This window comes from Mus musculus, chromosome 13 (assembly GCF_000001635.26).
Source record: "Mus musculus strain C57BL/6J chromosome 13, GRCm38.p6 C57BL/6J".
Taxonomy (NCBI): Eukaryota; Metazoa; Chordata; class Mammalia; order Rodentia; family Muridae; genus Mus; species Mus musculus.
The window spans coordinates 54,335,071-54,350,517 of NC_000079.6; the positions used below are offsets into that span (position 1 = coordinate 54,335,071).

A 15,447-nucleotide genomic window follows, 5' to 3' on the forward strand; every position below is an offset into this window, starting at 1 on the left:
CTAAGACCTCCCCAGGCTGCCACCATCTTGGCATGGAACTGAAACTCGGAGGAATCCCTGGATTCGGAACCAAGAGGTACAGCCTTTGACATTAGCTCTGCCATTTGCAGAGCTTGACAAGTCCCTCTGAGTCTCAGGGTCCACAAACACACACTGAGATGTCGTCACCAAGTACCGGAAACACAGCCTGAGCCACGCGGAGATGTAAGTGCAGTGGTGACAACCATCGTCATGGAGAGCAATGAACATTCTACTCAGCGGGAAGTTTACCAGGGTGCCTGTGACAAGCTTTGCCCCTCTCTGTCACCCATCTCAAGTTTCCCATATCTTTAGGTGGCTGTAGGCCAGTCAAATAACTGCTGTGCCCCACCCAGGTTTCTGTAAGTGCTCTGTGACATTTGCACAACGTCTCGGTTCTCAGAATGTGTCTGCATTGTTAAGTGATTCATGAACTTAACGTGGTTGGTGCCCGAGTAGATCAAACACAGGGGACAGGGTTGCCAAGGGAGTCACCTACTAGCCTGGGGGGGGGGGGTAGAAAAGTCTTACAGAAGTGTTATTCCAATGGAGCAAACCAGGCCAGGCTCTAGGGAAGGTGTTTGAGAGAAAGGCAGCAGTACAGGCAGAGGCCAGGAGGCAGGAGCAGAGGAGGCCAGTCTGGGACACCAGAGGAGGCTGCCCATGTCAGCATAGGAGCAGAGTGAACCTCTTTCCTTTTCATTTCTTTTAAACAGATTGCAAGCAATTTGTTGTGTCTTTTGAAAAGTAAAAACTGAAAAAAAAAATCACAACACATAAATTTAGATCACATTACATTTACTGGAGCCTGGTACAGCCCCAAACAAGAATCCAGGGGAAATGTTGGGAAACAAGACGCTGGAAAATAGTTCAATCAACACATAAGCCAGAAATAGTGGGCCAAACAGCTCCTTCTTTTTTTTTTTTTTTCTTTTTTTTTTTCTAAATGTAATTTATAGCATCAAAAATCTGAAACGTGATTCACCAGTAAATCCAATTAAATGTTTAAGGAAGAAATAATAGGAATTCTACTCAAAATCTTTCAGAAAACAGCAGAGAACCTTCCCAAGTCATTTTGGGAGACCAGCACAGGGGACAGAGTTGCCAAAGGGGTCACCTAGCCCAGCCTGGGAAGTGTAGAAAAGTCTTTCAGAAGCATCATAGCTTGATCCCCAAGCCAGACAAGGACACTATAAGAAAACCACAGCCAATGCCACTCAGGGACACAGATGCGTAAGTTGCACCGTGTAAGAGCACAGTTAACCCAACCACCTATGCGGTCTTCACTGCAGCTCGTATCTGAGTTAACCCCGTTGCTGAAATCAAAGGTCATTTACTGCAGGTGGCTCGCAGACAGAAAAGCTTCCATTGTAAGTGTTTGTTTTTTTTTAAACGACTGAATGAAAGTAAAATGTTGTATCGTGTGGACGTTCAGGTGTTGCCTGCACCCACTGTGAGTGTCCAGGAAGCCAGCTTTCTCCGGCCTCACTAACCCTCTTCTGGGTTGTCCCAGCATCTCAGGCAAGCTTCCCCCACCCCCCATTCCCCACCCCCCATCCCCCATCCCCCACCCCCAGGTGGCAAGATGACACCTTTAACACCAGGGTGTTTGTCCACCTACTGGCAAATCATCCTGGGAGGAAACCTGGGTGGGATATCTGCAGTTTGTCCACACTTCCACCTCTGGTCACAGTCCCTGCGCAGTCTATGGACAGCAGTTTTGGGTGAGAATGGGAAGGAAACAGGAAAGGAATCATTGTCCCCACACTGGTGGCCTTTTCATTTGACACAGCCATTGCCCCATCTGATCCCCCTTCCTGAGTAAGGCAGGCAGAGCTAATGCCACTGTCATAGACACAAGGTCCAAAACAGGTAGCAGGACCAAAGTTTGAGTTCAGATCTATCTACAAGATTCTAACCCCAAGTGGTCTTTGTCTTAGGAACCTCTCCTGGGGAAACAAGACCCTGGCTTGGGTCTCCTAAAGGATGGAAGAAGAGCTGAGGCAGGTTGGGCCTTCTGAAATTGGTTTCATTTCCATCCCTTCAAGGCAGTGTCGCCAACTGGAGATCTGAGATGCACACGGCCCATGTGTCTAGGAGGCCACACAGCCTCCCTGTCATCTTGGCTAGGCTGAGGCTGGAGAGGCCTCCCACCACCCACGGCTCCTCGGAGTTAATTGGAAACCCAAGCCTTGCTAACTTCCCACTTGGTCCCGCCCTCCTTCTCTCCACCTGAAGCCAGGACCATCTGTTCCCTCTTGTGAGGATGCAGGAAGATGAAACTAAATTTAAATACTGATAATACTTAACATTTGTCTGGAAAGGGTTCTGCACACTAATTACTGATTAATCCTCCGGCCCCAGAGAGACTTCCCTGTCTTTGTGTCCTGTTCTGCAGACAGGCTGGTGGCTTTTAGACCGAAAGATTCGAAGCCTGACATCCAAAAGGAAGATTAGGGCTTAATAAATACATTTATTCACGGCATTGTTGCTGTACCGCTAACAGAGTTGGGAGCTGAGTCCATATGAGGCCTTAGCTCTCCAGCAATGGCTTGACCATGGGAGCTTTCAACCTCTCTCGGCCCTTGGTTGTCTTATCTGCAAAAGGAAGATAATGTTCCCTGTTGGCCCGCCTGGTCCATCAATTATGTTTGGATTTTATTCACTCATTTCTGAGCCAGGGTTTCATTGCATTGCCCGAGATGACCTTAAACTCCAGATCACCCCGCCTGACCCTCCGAAGCTCTTAGATATTAGTCACTCAGACTTTTGTAAACAGTACCATGGAGTAGCCACTAGGCCAGGAACTGTGATGCTACACTGAACAGCAGAGGGGCTTACTCACCATGTAGCTCGCAATCGACTTCAAGAGATGAATAAAAACAAGAAAATAAGTAATTAAGCAAGATTACAACTCGTCATCATGAAGCTATTTAAAAAGAAAAAAAGTCTTGTATATTTATTTTTAAAAATTTATGTAGCTCAAAAATTATTCCAGATGGTAGAATAATAATCCTTTGTTTCTTGCCATGTTTATCAAGAAATCTCAGATGTGCTGGGCGTGGTGGCGCACGCCTTTGATTCTAGCACTCAGGAGGCAGAGGCAGGTGGATTTCTGAGTTCGAGGCCAGCCTGGTCTGCACAGTGAGTTCCAGGACAGTCAGGGCTATACAGAGAAACCTTGTCTCGAAAAAAAACCAAAAAAACAAAACAAAACAAAAAAAGAAATCTCAGATGTGTTCCCTAAGAAATGATGACAGTAAACATAATTGTGGACCTGTGAGTTTTGTTTCGATGGTCAGGGAGCACCCTCGGGAGTCCCCCGTCCTGAGGGCTGCATGAAGCCAGCACCATTGCGCCCTTCCCTTTGCAAGGGCAACCATAGCTAGTGTTCTTATTCTTGTATCTTTCCTCTTTGGTCCCTTACCCAGACGGTCTGCCCATACAGGCCTCAGCTCTGGGCTTTTCTAGTGGAGTTGGTCACCTGTGGCCACCTGGGTCTCCAGCTGTGTTCTTTGAAGTCCCAAGATTCCACAGCAGGTCTCATGGGCCACCTTAGAGAATGAGAGCAGATTCGGGTCTCTAAGCCCACCACCACTGCCTCAGCCAGTGTGAGTCACCCCTTCCATATTAATTCGCTGAACCACAGGTGCCACTATCTTAAGGGTTTCAACTTGGATTCAGACAGACAAGATTTGAACTCTGGCTCTAACTCCGCAAGGCACACGGACCCGAGCAAGCTGAGCACACTACCTATGAGAAATGGGATTGTCACCTGACAGCAGAAGGTGCAAGTCACAAGAGCAAACCCAGTGTAATGCCTAGTGTGGTGGGAGCACCGGGGAAACGTTTCTAAGTCTTTATCTTCTCCTTGAGTATTTACCAGGGAAAACAAGGCAAGGGTGGTGTATCCAACTTGTCCACCAGATGGACCTGCTGGAGAAGCCAATTAGTATCTGAGTTTCTAGAGCCTACAATCCCTTCAAAGAGTCTGTGTTTCCTGTTCATCTTAAATAGAAAATGTCTGTCTCATTGGAAAGCTAAATGGCTAGCCGTCCTTGAAGGTGAAGTATTTGGGTAGAGGCAGAGTAAGGAAAGCCTGCTAGGCCATATTTTCCCATGCAGTTCTCCTGAGGTCCACAGCAGGTTCGTGAGGCTCTTTGCATGTCCTGGACATGGCTAGGATGTCCCGAGACCACCTTCTAAGGATTCCAGGCACCACCCCTGCTTACACACACATGGAAAGCAGGCATCCTTACACACTCTTTTTTTAATTTTTAATATTTTTTATTACGTATTTTCCTCAATTACATTTCCAATGCTATCCCAAAAGTCCCCCATACCCTACCCCCCCACACTTCCCTACCCACCCATTCCCATTTTTTTTTTGGCCCTGGCGTTCCCCTGTACTGGGGTATACAAAGTTTGTGTGTCCAATGGGCCTCTCTTTCCAGTGATGGCCGACCAGGCCATCTTTTGATACATATGCAGCTAGAATCAAGAGTTCCAGGGTACTGGTTAGTTCATAATGTTGTTCCACCTATAGGGTTGCAGATCCCTTTAGCTCCTTGGCTACTTTCTCTAGCTCCTCCATTGGGAGCCCTGTGATCCATCCATTAGCTGACTGTGAGCATCTACTTCTGTGTTTGCTAGGCCCCTGTATAGTCTCATAAGAGACAGCTATATCTGGGTCCTTTCAGCAAAATCTTGCTAGTGTATGCAATGGTGTCAGCGTTTGGAAGCTGATTATGAGGTGGATCCCTGGATATGGCAGTCTCTAGATGGTCCATCCTTTCGTCACAGCTCCAAACTTTGTCTCTGTAACTCCTTCCATGGGTGTTTTGTTCCCAATTCTAAGAAGGGGCACAGTGTCCACACTTTGGTCTTCATTCTTCTTGAGTTTCATGCGTTTAGCAAATTGTATCTTATATCTTGGGTATCCTAAGTTTCTGGGCTAATATCCACTTATCAGTGAGTACATATTGTGCGAGTTCCTTTGTGATTGGGTTACCTCACTTAGGATGATGCCCTCCAGGTCCATCTATTTGGCTAGGAATTTCATAAATTCATTCTTTTTAATAGCTAAGTAGTACTCCATTGTGTAAATGTACCACATTTTCTGTATCCATTCCTCTGTTGAGGGGCATCTGGGTTCTTTCCAGCTTCTGGCTATTATAAATAAGGCTGCTATGAACATAGTGGAGCATGCATCCTTCTTACCGGTTGGGACATCTTCTGGATATATGCCCAGGAGAGGTATTGCTGGATCCTCCGGTAGTACTGTGTCCAATTTTCTAAGGAACCGCCAGACTGATTTCCAGAGTGGTTGTACAAGCTTGCAATCCCACCAACAATGGAGGAGTGTTCCTCTTTCTCCACATCCTCGCCAGTATCTGCTGTCACCTGAATTTTTGATCTTAGCCATTCTGACTGGTGTGAGGTGGAATCTCAGGGTTGTTTTGATTTGCATTTCCCTGATGATTAAGGATGTTGAACATTTTTTCAGGTGCTTCTCTGCCATTCGGTATTCCTCAGGTGAGAATTCTTTATTCAGTTCTGAGCCCCATTTTTAATGGGGTTATTTGATTTTCTGGAGTCCACCTTCTTGAGTTCTTTATATATATTGGATATTAGTCCCCTATCTGATTTAGGATAGGTAAAGATCCTTTCCCAATCTGTTGGTGGTCTTTTTGTCTTATTGACGGTGTCTTTTGCCTTGCAGAAGCTTTGCAGTTTCATGAGGTCCCATTTGTCAATTCTCGATCTTACAGCGCAAGCCATTGCTGTTCTATTCAGGAATTTTTCCCCTGTGCCCATATCTTCAAGGCTTTTCCCCACTTTCTCCTCTATAAGTTTCAGTGTCTCTGGTTTTATGTTACACACTCTTTCTATAGCACGATTGGCCTGGAGATTTTCCTCAGGCACATGGGTGCCACCTCCCGAATGCACACAGTCTGACTGTCCCCATCTCACAGGAGTGTGGGAACAGGATGTCAGCACCTAGGCGTTTAAGAAAGCAAGTAGCCTCCAGCACAGCCAATGCTTGTCATTGGTGTTCACTCTGAGAGCTCTGGGGAGCCGTAGTGGGTCTGTTTGACGGTGCAGGCAAGGGGAGCGCTGGCCTTCTATGCTCTAATTCCTGAAGCCAAGACCTCGAGAGGGAGGTAAACGGAAGGCAGTGGCTGCCCAAGGCTTCCGTGTCCATGTGCTCTCAGAAGCTGTCAGCCTCTGCTATCCCAGCTCCCACACAGGTGTACACATGCCCCAAATCTGCAGGCTCATGATCTGAACTCTCAAATGCATAGAAGGTCCCTAGATTCTCTCCCTGGGCCCACACCTAGCTTATGTGCATCCTCACAGGAAGGGAACAGCACTCACGTGTCCACCTAGGGAGCAGCCCACTTAGGAAAGGACACAGGCGAGTCCATGCCAAGAAGCTGCTGGTGCAACTTAACAGAGGTACCCGTGGCTCTGAGTGTTCCCCCACTGCTAGCACCCAGCACCCACACCCTCATTGCCAGAAGAACTCTGTCCCTGACCCAGAGACCCTAGTAACCCCAAGGCCTCCTCCACATGGCAGGCTCGGGAGGATCAAACATCTAGGCAGCAGGGACACAAAATATCTGTCCTGTAGAAGGTCTCGGAGGGAGCCCTCAGATGCATGAGGAGCCATAGGACTCCAGGCATGGGGGCTGAGACAGGAGGTGTGTTCTATACCTTAGACCAAACTGTCACAGCAGTTAAAAGCTTAGACAGGTTAAGAGCCCAAGCTCTGCTCTTGCCAGGCTGTGAGACCTAAGAACACACCTTTTTTTCTCCCTGACCCTCTCACCATGTTCTCCTTCCCAAGTTTCAGTGCTGTTACAATTTGGATCTGGAGTGTTCTCAAAAATGCAAATTTGTGTCATCACCAGAGCACAGCAGGATCAGATGGAACCCTTAGGAGGAGTAGCCTACCCCGAGCTGATCCCATCTTGCAAAGGTACCCCCCTCCTGGAGGTTGCTCACCTAGAGGGACACCTCTCCCCTTCCTTTCCCATAGTGCTTCACAGTGGCTTATTTTCTTCAGAGCATCTCTGCCTGTCCAAATGATCTTGCTTTTTGTTTGCCTATGTATTATCTGTCATTGGTGCCGGTCCTGGGGATGGCACTCTGTCAGGCACAGAATAAAAGAAGGGGATTTGCAAGGTAGCTGGGGGAATGTGATGCCTGTGCAGGCATAGCCAGGAACTAACAGCAGCCGAGCCCACTCTCAGCTGCCACCCCTAAGGCCAGAGTCTCCTTCCAGGGCTGGAAAGGGCACCCCTGCTTCCAACCCCTCTGCCTTCATCTCCAGCAATCTGAATGAAAGGAGTGAAGGCCTACTCACCCACCCTCGCCCACTCTGCCCTGCCCAGAACCACTGGGGACCAGAACTTAGGGAGTGACCGACCGCTTGCACCACAGCTCCCACAGACTTTTCCTTCCCTCATTTTCAGGCTTGTCTTAAATCTGTTCACTTCTGAGCAGACATACAGCCCCCCACCCACCACCACCACCTGACCACATCCTCTCCAGAGAAGGCAAGGGTCAGGCGTCAGCCATTCTCACAGTCAGCATCCCCACAAGACAAGCATGGCACATCGGCCCTGCATTCGCTGTGCCTTCTGGAGATACTGGGACACACAGAATCAGCTCCACTGTGGGAAAGATGCAGGAGGGCTGGGTGAAGAGTCAGGAGGAATGGCCTCAAGTGACTTTCTTCCCTCCTCTGAGGTTTGAGTTCCTCGTCTGCAAAATGAAAACAGGGAGAACTAATGCTCTTAAGGGGGTTTTTCAGTTCCCAGGAGAGAGGAAGTTGGTTCTTCTTCCCCTTCCCCTTCCCCTTCCCCCTCCCCCTCCTCCTCCTCCTCCTCCTCCTCCCCCTCCTCCTCTTCTTCCTCCTCCTCCTCCTCCTCCTCTTCCTCCTCCTCCTCCTCTTCTTCTTCTTCTTCTTCTTCTTCTTCTTCTTCTTCTTCTTCTTCTTCTTCTTCTTCTTCTTCTTTTTAAGATATGGTGCATTCATTAGACTCCTGTTGTATACTGTTGTCATATTTTATTCTAACAACAGACCCAAGACTACAATCCCAGACACAGAGAACAAAGAACCTACCCAAGTCCTCCCAGCTAGTGTGGCAGAGCTGAGACTAGGCCCAGGCCTGTGTCATTCCTTTATACCAACATCTAGAAGACTCCTCACTGCTCAGGCCCCCTCAGTGCCCACACCCCACACCTGAAGGGTAACCTCTCTGCTCTAGCCATGGGTAGCTTGGGCTCTGGAGGCCCTCAGGGCAGCAAGGCTAACCGCTTTGCAGGCCTGGGCATGCAGAGGCCCCACAGGTCTGTGGAGGCACCTAGAATCCAGCTGGACAGCCTTGGGGGGGGGGGTCAAGCAGCCTCCTCTTCCTCGCCTGTAACACAAGCAGTGCTGCTTGCTTACCCTTGAGGATGTTGCTGAGACACACAGAGGCTCGGTATGGAGGCTTAGGATACAAAGGAAAAGTGAGGAACGGCAGTGGGCTCCTGGTGATGTGGGCTCACTGGGGACACGAGGCCATCACTGCAGAAAGTCTGGGCAGGAAGTGACAGTGCGGTGCGGTGAGGTGCGGTGCAGTGTGCATGGTATTTCAGGAAGGCTCTAGCAAAAGACTGCAGGTTGAGTGAGGAGCTGTTGGGGGAGGGGGGAAGTATGAGCAGTATTCATGCCTGGAAAATACTTGCAAATGGGCCCCCACTCCAAGCCCTCTAGAGTCTAGTGTGAAAAGGGGGCCCCGCTCCCAGATTGTACCCAAGACTCCAGGGCTGTCAGCATGCCCCAGGTCGTGGAACCAGGCCCTCCTGAGCTGTGCCAGCCCCTTTACCATAAAGTACCTTTGCTACAGACTCCAAGCTCAGGGCAGCCCCCAGAGCCAAGCGAGGGGCTGTGACCCGAACCAAGGTATGCAGGACACCGTGTGTAGGTAGGACTGCGCTATGCTAGTGTGACAGACATACCAGAGGAACTAAGCTGTTCCATAGGAAACCTGAGGAAGCTTCCAGAGGGCTTACTGGCCTGGCTAGGATTTAAGAGGACAGGAGGCAGGAGGCCCTGTGCAGCCCATGGCCCCACCACCCAGGGAGGGCTGTGAGCCCACGGAGCACAAAACCGACTCCATATCTTGGGATCGATACATTAGTGCTTCCCCCAGACCACACTAGGAAAGCAACAACCGCAGAAGGGTGGGTGCCGGTGCTCCACTCCAGCCCTCTCCTCTAATTGCTGGTAAAGGAGACATTGACATCACCGCTCCATATACACAGCTTCTACTAAGCCAGCAGTGGCCTGTTGCCATTTATTTAGTAAACCAGTGTGGTGCTTGCTCTGTGCTAGGCCCCAAGCTTGGTTCTGAAACTAGCTGAACATCCTGTCCTCAAACAACCCTGAGACTGGCAGTGGACACCATGGTGGTAATGGGTGATAGGAAAAAACAGGGGGCCCCAGGAGACAGAGGTGCTACCATGTTCCAGGAGGATCCCCTAAGGAGGGACAGGGTACCCAAGAATAGGGAAGGTGAAGGAGGAAGGAAAACAGGGTAGAGAAGGAAGGATCCATCCAGGGATACAATGAGAGACCCAGATGGCTACTCATATTGCCAGTGTATAAAACAGGCTCAGGAGGTGCCTTGAACCAAGTGACTGGGGGTGGGGGGAGTAGGAGAAACATGGAGTCCAGAGAACAGGGGGCAGCTGGAGCATCAAGTGTGCCACCATGACTGAGGAATGGACCCGGAGAGCGAGGGTAAGCCGGTGCATGGTAGTGCCAGTAGCAGATGATTCTTAGGGCAGTGGACTGGGTAGGGCCTGAGCCTCCTCTCCTCATGGAAATGCAAACAAATATATTTAAACAGAGACAGAAATCACTCTAGACAGCAGAGGTGCTGCAAAAACAGAGCACGGTGATTGGAAGTGACACGGTGCTTCCCAATCAAGCAAACGGTGCGGTGATCACACTGGTAAAAGATCACTGAAGCCAGGAGGTAGGTATGGAGGGGCCAGGCAAACAAAGGTGTAGGGAAGGAGAGCCCCCTGCAAAGCAACAGCAAATGCAAAGGTCCTGGGGCAGGACCAAGCCTGGCAATTCAACAAGGAGCCTGAGTCTCTGGAGTGGGGTGGGTACGTGAGGACAGAGAGTAGGGGACTCAGAGTCATGTGGGTATTCAAGTCACGTGGGGCTTCGCATCCTACCGGTGGTGGTTTTATAACGACAGAGGCCTTAAAGCAGAGGTCTACAGCTAAGAGAAAAGGCTGTTGGTTCGTGTGACAAGGGCACCCACATGTCAGGAGTATAAACAGAAATCTATTGCTCATTGGGTACTGCTAATCTGTCCACTGCCATCAGCTATCTCCTCAATGGGCTCACAGTAGTGTCCTTTGTGTGGTGACTAGCAAGCTAACCACCCTCCAGCCGCGAGGGGAGAGTGGGCTCATCGGGCCTGATGGTGAGTCTCATGATAGGACCTCAGGGACTGTCTTCCAAAGGATGGGAAGCCTCCTTAGGTCAAGAAATATGGGTCCCTTGGCTCGTACATACACACTCCAGTGCAAATGTGCTCACAGGACTTTGTTGAACTCGAGGGGCATCAGTCTGGAGAAGACATGTGCACAGATCAGATTCCTGAACCTAGGGTGCTGCAGCTGAAGGCACCTCAAGAGAAGAGATGACAGAGGTTGATGGGTGTATGATCTGGTCCTGCCTGAGTCCTTGCATGAAAAGAGCCAGGGGGATAGTTTCGCCCACAGGAGGCCTCTTAGTGTGGCTACTTTCCAGCACGGTATCCCGGACAGGCCCTCAATCCTCCAAGGCTCTGTCCTTGGCCGTAAACTATACAATGAGCTCTCTGTTGCCAGTCCCTCCGAGGCTGTCTGTGGTAGCGGCTCTGCAGTGGGGGGAGGTGGGGTGACCACATGTCTGAAAGTGCAGGAAGCATGCGTTCCTTGTGAGGTCTTTCTTCACGCCATCTGTTTACTACTGAATGGACCGGGGATGGGCAGTGCACCAAATGGGCCACATGCAAATAAGTGTACAGCCCTAACACAGGGTCCTGCCACTCATCCAGACTGAGCAGTGATGTAATACGGCAGACATCTGCGGCAGGGCTGATTAACATTCTGAGGTTCACAAACAAAAATTTTTAGAGTCTATCTAAAGATTCCTTTGCAATCCATCAGACCTGGTGGGTTTAACACCAGCCAAACTTAGGGCCCTTAGGGCAAGAGGAGAGCAAGGGTCTTCCTCCTTGTTTACCTGCCTCCGTTACTCTCTTTCCCTGCTAGAGGGTTCAGCCACAGGGCCAGGCATGCTGGCATGGTTAGAACACTGAGACAAGTGCACCAGGCAGGAGGCGAGTGGGCCGAAGGCAGGCGGGCGGGCCTCAGGAGGCCCAGAGAGTATCCACAAGTGTGTTGCTTTGATTTGTTTTGGCTTGCTCTTCCTTTTCATCCATCTATTTTTTTTTAACTCTCCTGAGATTTTTTTTTTTTTTTTTTTTTTTTTTTTGGCTATCAGAGCTTTGGCCAGAGCAACTATCGATTGGATAAGTAGATGAGAGTCACCCTGAAAAAAAGCCTCAGCTACCAAAAACAGACTCCCCCGACCCCACAGGCCCTTAGCTGCACCAACACCCCTGTCCCCATTTACCTCCCTGGAGAGGCCACTTTGGGAAGTGCTACCTAGAAAGGTGAAAGTTGCTGACAGACTTTTTCAAGAAGAGTCTGAGCTGAGCTTGCAGAGGTGGCTCAAGCAGAGGACAAAAAAAATCAGGCAGGAAAGCAAGAGATCAGGGAGCTAGGCAGAGGCTGGAAGACACACCTAGGGGGCTTCAGGGTGACGCATGGAGCGTGAAGAAGGCTGAAGGCAGGGTGAATGAGAAATGCCAAGAGGAAGAGAGATGAATGAGGCCACACACATTCGGGAATCCAAAGGTAACATCCCTGGGAGCTGGGGGAGCCCAGAGTACCTCCCTGGTGGGGAGCCTGCGGCAGGTGGCTGTCCCACTCTTTTCTATCACCCTGGAAGTAAGAAACCTCCTCCAAGGGTTTGAGTGGCACCGTCCTCACTGAAGTACACAGGAGTGCTGCTCATCATTATTGGTTAGCATCCACTTGGCCCTGCATCTCAGAGTTGGGAGAGCAAGATGAGTCAACAGGAGGGTCTTGGTGACTTTGCATTAGGGAGTAGTCCTGCTCAGGGCAAAAACTGTGTGGGCCCCTGGGAAACAATCACAAGAGAAACGGCCTGCAGGGAGAAAGAGGACTAATGCAGCTTCAGGATGCACAGGAGCTGACTAGGAGGGAGACTCCATTACAGCAAATCAGGCCTCCCTGGGCACCCAGCTTACCCTCCTCTACTGCATCCCCACTGTAGGGCCACAGAGGAGTGGCTTAGACACCCCAGCTGTCTTAGTCAGGGTTTCTATTCCTGCACAAACATCATGACCTAGAATCAAGTTGGGAGAGGAAAGGGTTTATTCAGCTTACACTTCCACATTGCTGATCATCACCAAAGGAAGTCAGGACTGGAACTCAAGCAGGTCAGGAAGCAGGAGCTGATGCAGAGGCCATGGAGGGATGTTACTTACTGACTTGCTTCCCCTGGCTTGCTCAGCCTGCTTTCTTATAGAACCCAGGACTACCAGCCCAGGGATGGCACCACCCACAATGGGTCCTGCCACCCTTGATCACTAATTGAGAAAATGCCTCACAGCTGGATCTCATAGAGACATTTCCTCAAGAGATGATCCTTTTTCTGTGATAACTCCAGTGTGTGTCAAGTTAACACAACACCAGCCAGTACAGCAGCCATGGATCCACCCAAGTGAGAACACCTTGATATGGAGATGGCCCTTCACACCCCGAAAAGCTCTGAAGATGATTGCCACTGAAACCAAAGCCCGTTGTCCTCAGCTCTGAAGAGTCAGGTTCCAGATGTGAGCCTCTGGCAGCCACACTGTGGTCCTGGCTGCATCTCCAGATCCGTGGGCAGCGTAAGAAGAGGCAGATGTATTTTGACAAGGCTGCCACAGCTTCAGCAGCATCCTAAGTCAAAATAAGCCCTTGTCTTGGGCAGCCCCTGGGACGGGCTATTTCTGCAGCATGTTCCCGCTTCCCAGGGGAGGGGGCTAAGGAGTGATTCCAGCTAAAAACAGAAGCTGCCTTGGCTGGAAACTGCAGTATCCTGCTTGATGGCAGTCACTTCCTCTGTCAGGAACCTAGGCCCTTCAGTGTGGGCTCACATTTCCTGGGAGGTACAATGGCTGATCCACACTGAATCTGTCCACTGCCAGGGAGTGGCAGAGAGTAGAGATGAGCCTTCACATGTGGGTAAAGCTTCACCTGCGACAAGTGTTGAGTCTACAGAAACCTGGACGGGTGGCTGCTACTGTTCCACTTTAGAAAATGAGCCAACTGTAGTACGGAGAGGCAGCCTGACCCTGAGGGACCATTAGGGAGAGGGCTTGATCCAATGGCTGTCAGGTTCTCTGGGTGGGAAGAAAGCTTGCAAAGAGCTTTCTCAACCTGACCAGGATCAAGGGGCAATACCAGGGTTTCCATTCTCAGTGCCAGGCAGCTGGCTGTCACTTCTACACACACATCGCCTGATTACAATCCTTTGGGAATGAGAATGGCACCTGAAATTCCCAAGTGCCAGGACTCGGGGAAACTGAGCATCAAGTATAGATATCGGCGCCTTGAGATAAGATTCACAGAGGAAGCCTTCCTGACATGTCGGCTCTCTCAGTGTGTGCACCTCATGGGTATGAGAAGACCCAACATGCCTTTAACATTCCACTCTTATTTCACCGCCTGTAGGGCAAGCTTCAGCCTCAAGGCCTATCCTGAGATGGTACTCAGCAGCCGGAAGCTCACTCCGTGTTCCCATGGCATCTTTCTTGTTGCTTTTGTAGAGATTGTTCATCCTGTGCACAGAAGGAACGCGGGCTTGCTGGTTTAAAGTGGCCCTCTGAGGGTTCTTTGAAAAATAAATGCAGTGAAGGGCTTTATTTTTGTAAGTGAGTGCATTAGAGAGAAATGTTAAGTCAACAGCATAGGTGCCATGCAGACATGGCAAAATGCACAGAGGTGCTACTCCAGTGAGTGACGCCAGGGACACAGAGCTCCTCGCCCTTATGTCAGGCCCTGGCGCCGGCCACCATTCCCTGGGGTTGTCATGATGGTCACCCGAGCGCAAAGAGGTGGAAAATCTTTACCATCCCTGGCCTGAGGTCTGCACTCACGCACAGTGCCTGAGACTTGGCATAGATCATCTCTGGTGTTATTATAATGCTGGCATCCGCTCTGCAAAGTGTCCTCAGAGAGGTGAAGTGACAAGCCTCACAGGAGGTGAGCCTAAGGCACACAGGACTTGCCAGGGCCCAGATAAGAGCCTCTCAAGGTCTGTTCCCTTTCTGCTGCGTCCCTGAGCTCTTATCCACCCCACCCTTGACCTGAGCTTCTCCTGAGTCACCAGTCCCTGTTCCTTCCATTGGTCCCACAATGGCCTCTTTCTCATCAGAGGACAGTCAGGTCCACCAGCTGAGTCAACCTTGCATTTCCACTACAAACTCACCAGAAAACAAGGACTCTTGATCCCATGAGAAAGAACCCAACTGACGACCCAGAGGTGCCAGACAGCCCTGTGTGAGCCTCGGCTTGCCCTGGAGTGCAGTGGGTTGTAGAAGTGCACAGGACAGTTGCCATGGGATGAATTGAAGGGTTGGCACAGAGTCTCAGAGCCGAGCCTGCCACGCAGTATGTAACACAGCTGGTATAGTCTTTGTGCTGCTGTTATTATCAATAGCACCAAGGAAAGAGTCTCAGAAACACTGGCCGCTCTCCATAGTGTCCAGCCCACACATACAGAGGCAAAGAAGGGGGTGCTGTGCCCAAGGAGCCACAGCATAGGCAAGCAGGAAGGAATTGTTTTAGTTATATATATGTATTTACTTATTTAGTGTGTGTGTACATGTGTGCACACATGTGTATGAAGTGTATGGTGTAAATATGTGTGATGTATGTGTATGTGGTGTGTGTGATATGTTTGTGTGTGTATATATATGTGTGTTTGTGTGGCATATGGTGTGTGGGTATGTGATGTGTTTGTATCGTATGTGATGTATGTGTGTGGTATAAGGTGTGTGGGTATCTTGAGTGGTATGTGGGGATGTGGTATATGTGTATGTGTATGGTGTGTGTGTGTGGTATGTGTGTGTGGTGTGTATGTGTATGAAGTATGATGTATGTGTATGTATGTGATGTATGTGTGTGTGCTGTATGTATGAGTGGTATGTTTGTGTAGATGTGGTATATAGTGTGCATGTGTGTGTATGTGGTGTGTGTGTGTGTGTGTGTAGTGATTGTATGTGGCATATGATG

The 15,447-nt window shown here is 49.9% G+C and overlaps 1 protein-coding gene and 1 long non-coding RNA gene across 4 annotated transcripts in view; one reads left to right on the top strand and one right to left on the bottom strand.

The window, feature by feature from the left end:
• LOC115488208 overlaps window positions 1-15,447 on the bottom strand; it is a 112,561-nt gene that overhangs the window by 48,198 nt on the left and 48,916 nt on the right. The window lies entirely within an intron of this gene.
• The window catches only part of Cplx2 (complexin 2), an 81,960-nt gene that overhangs the window by 33,107 nt on the left and 33,406 nt on the right, over window positions 1-15,447 (top strand). The gene's annotated exons all lie outside the window — the stretch shown is intronic.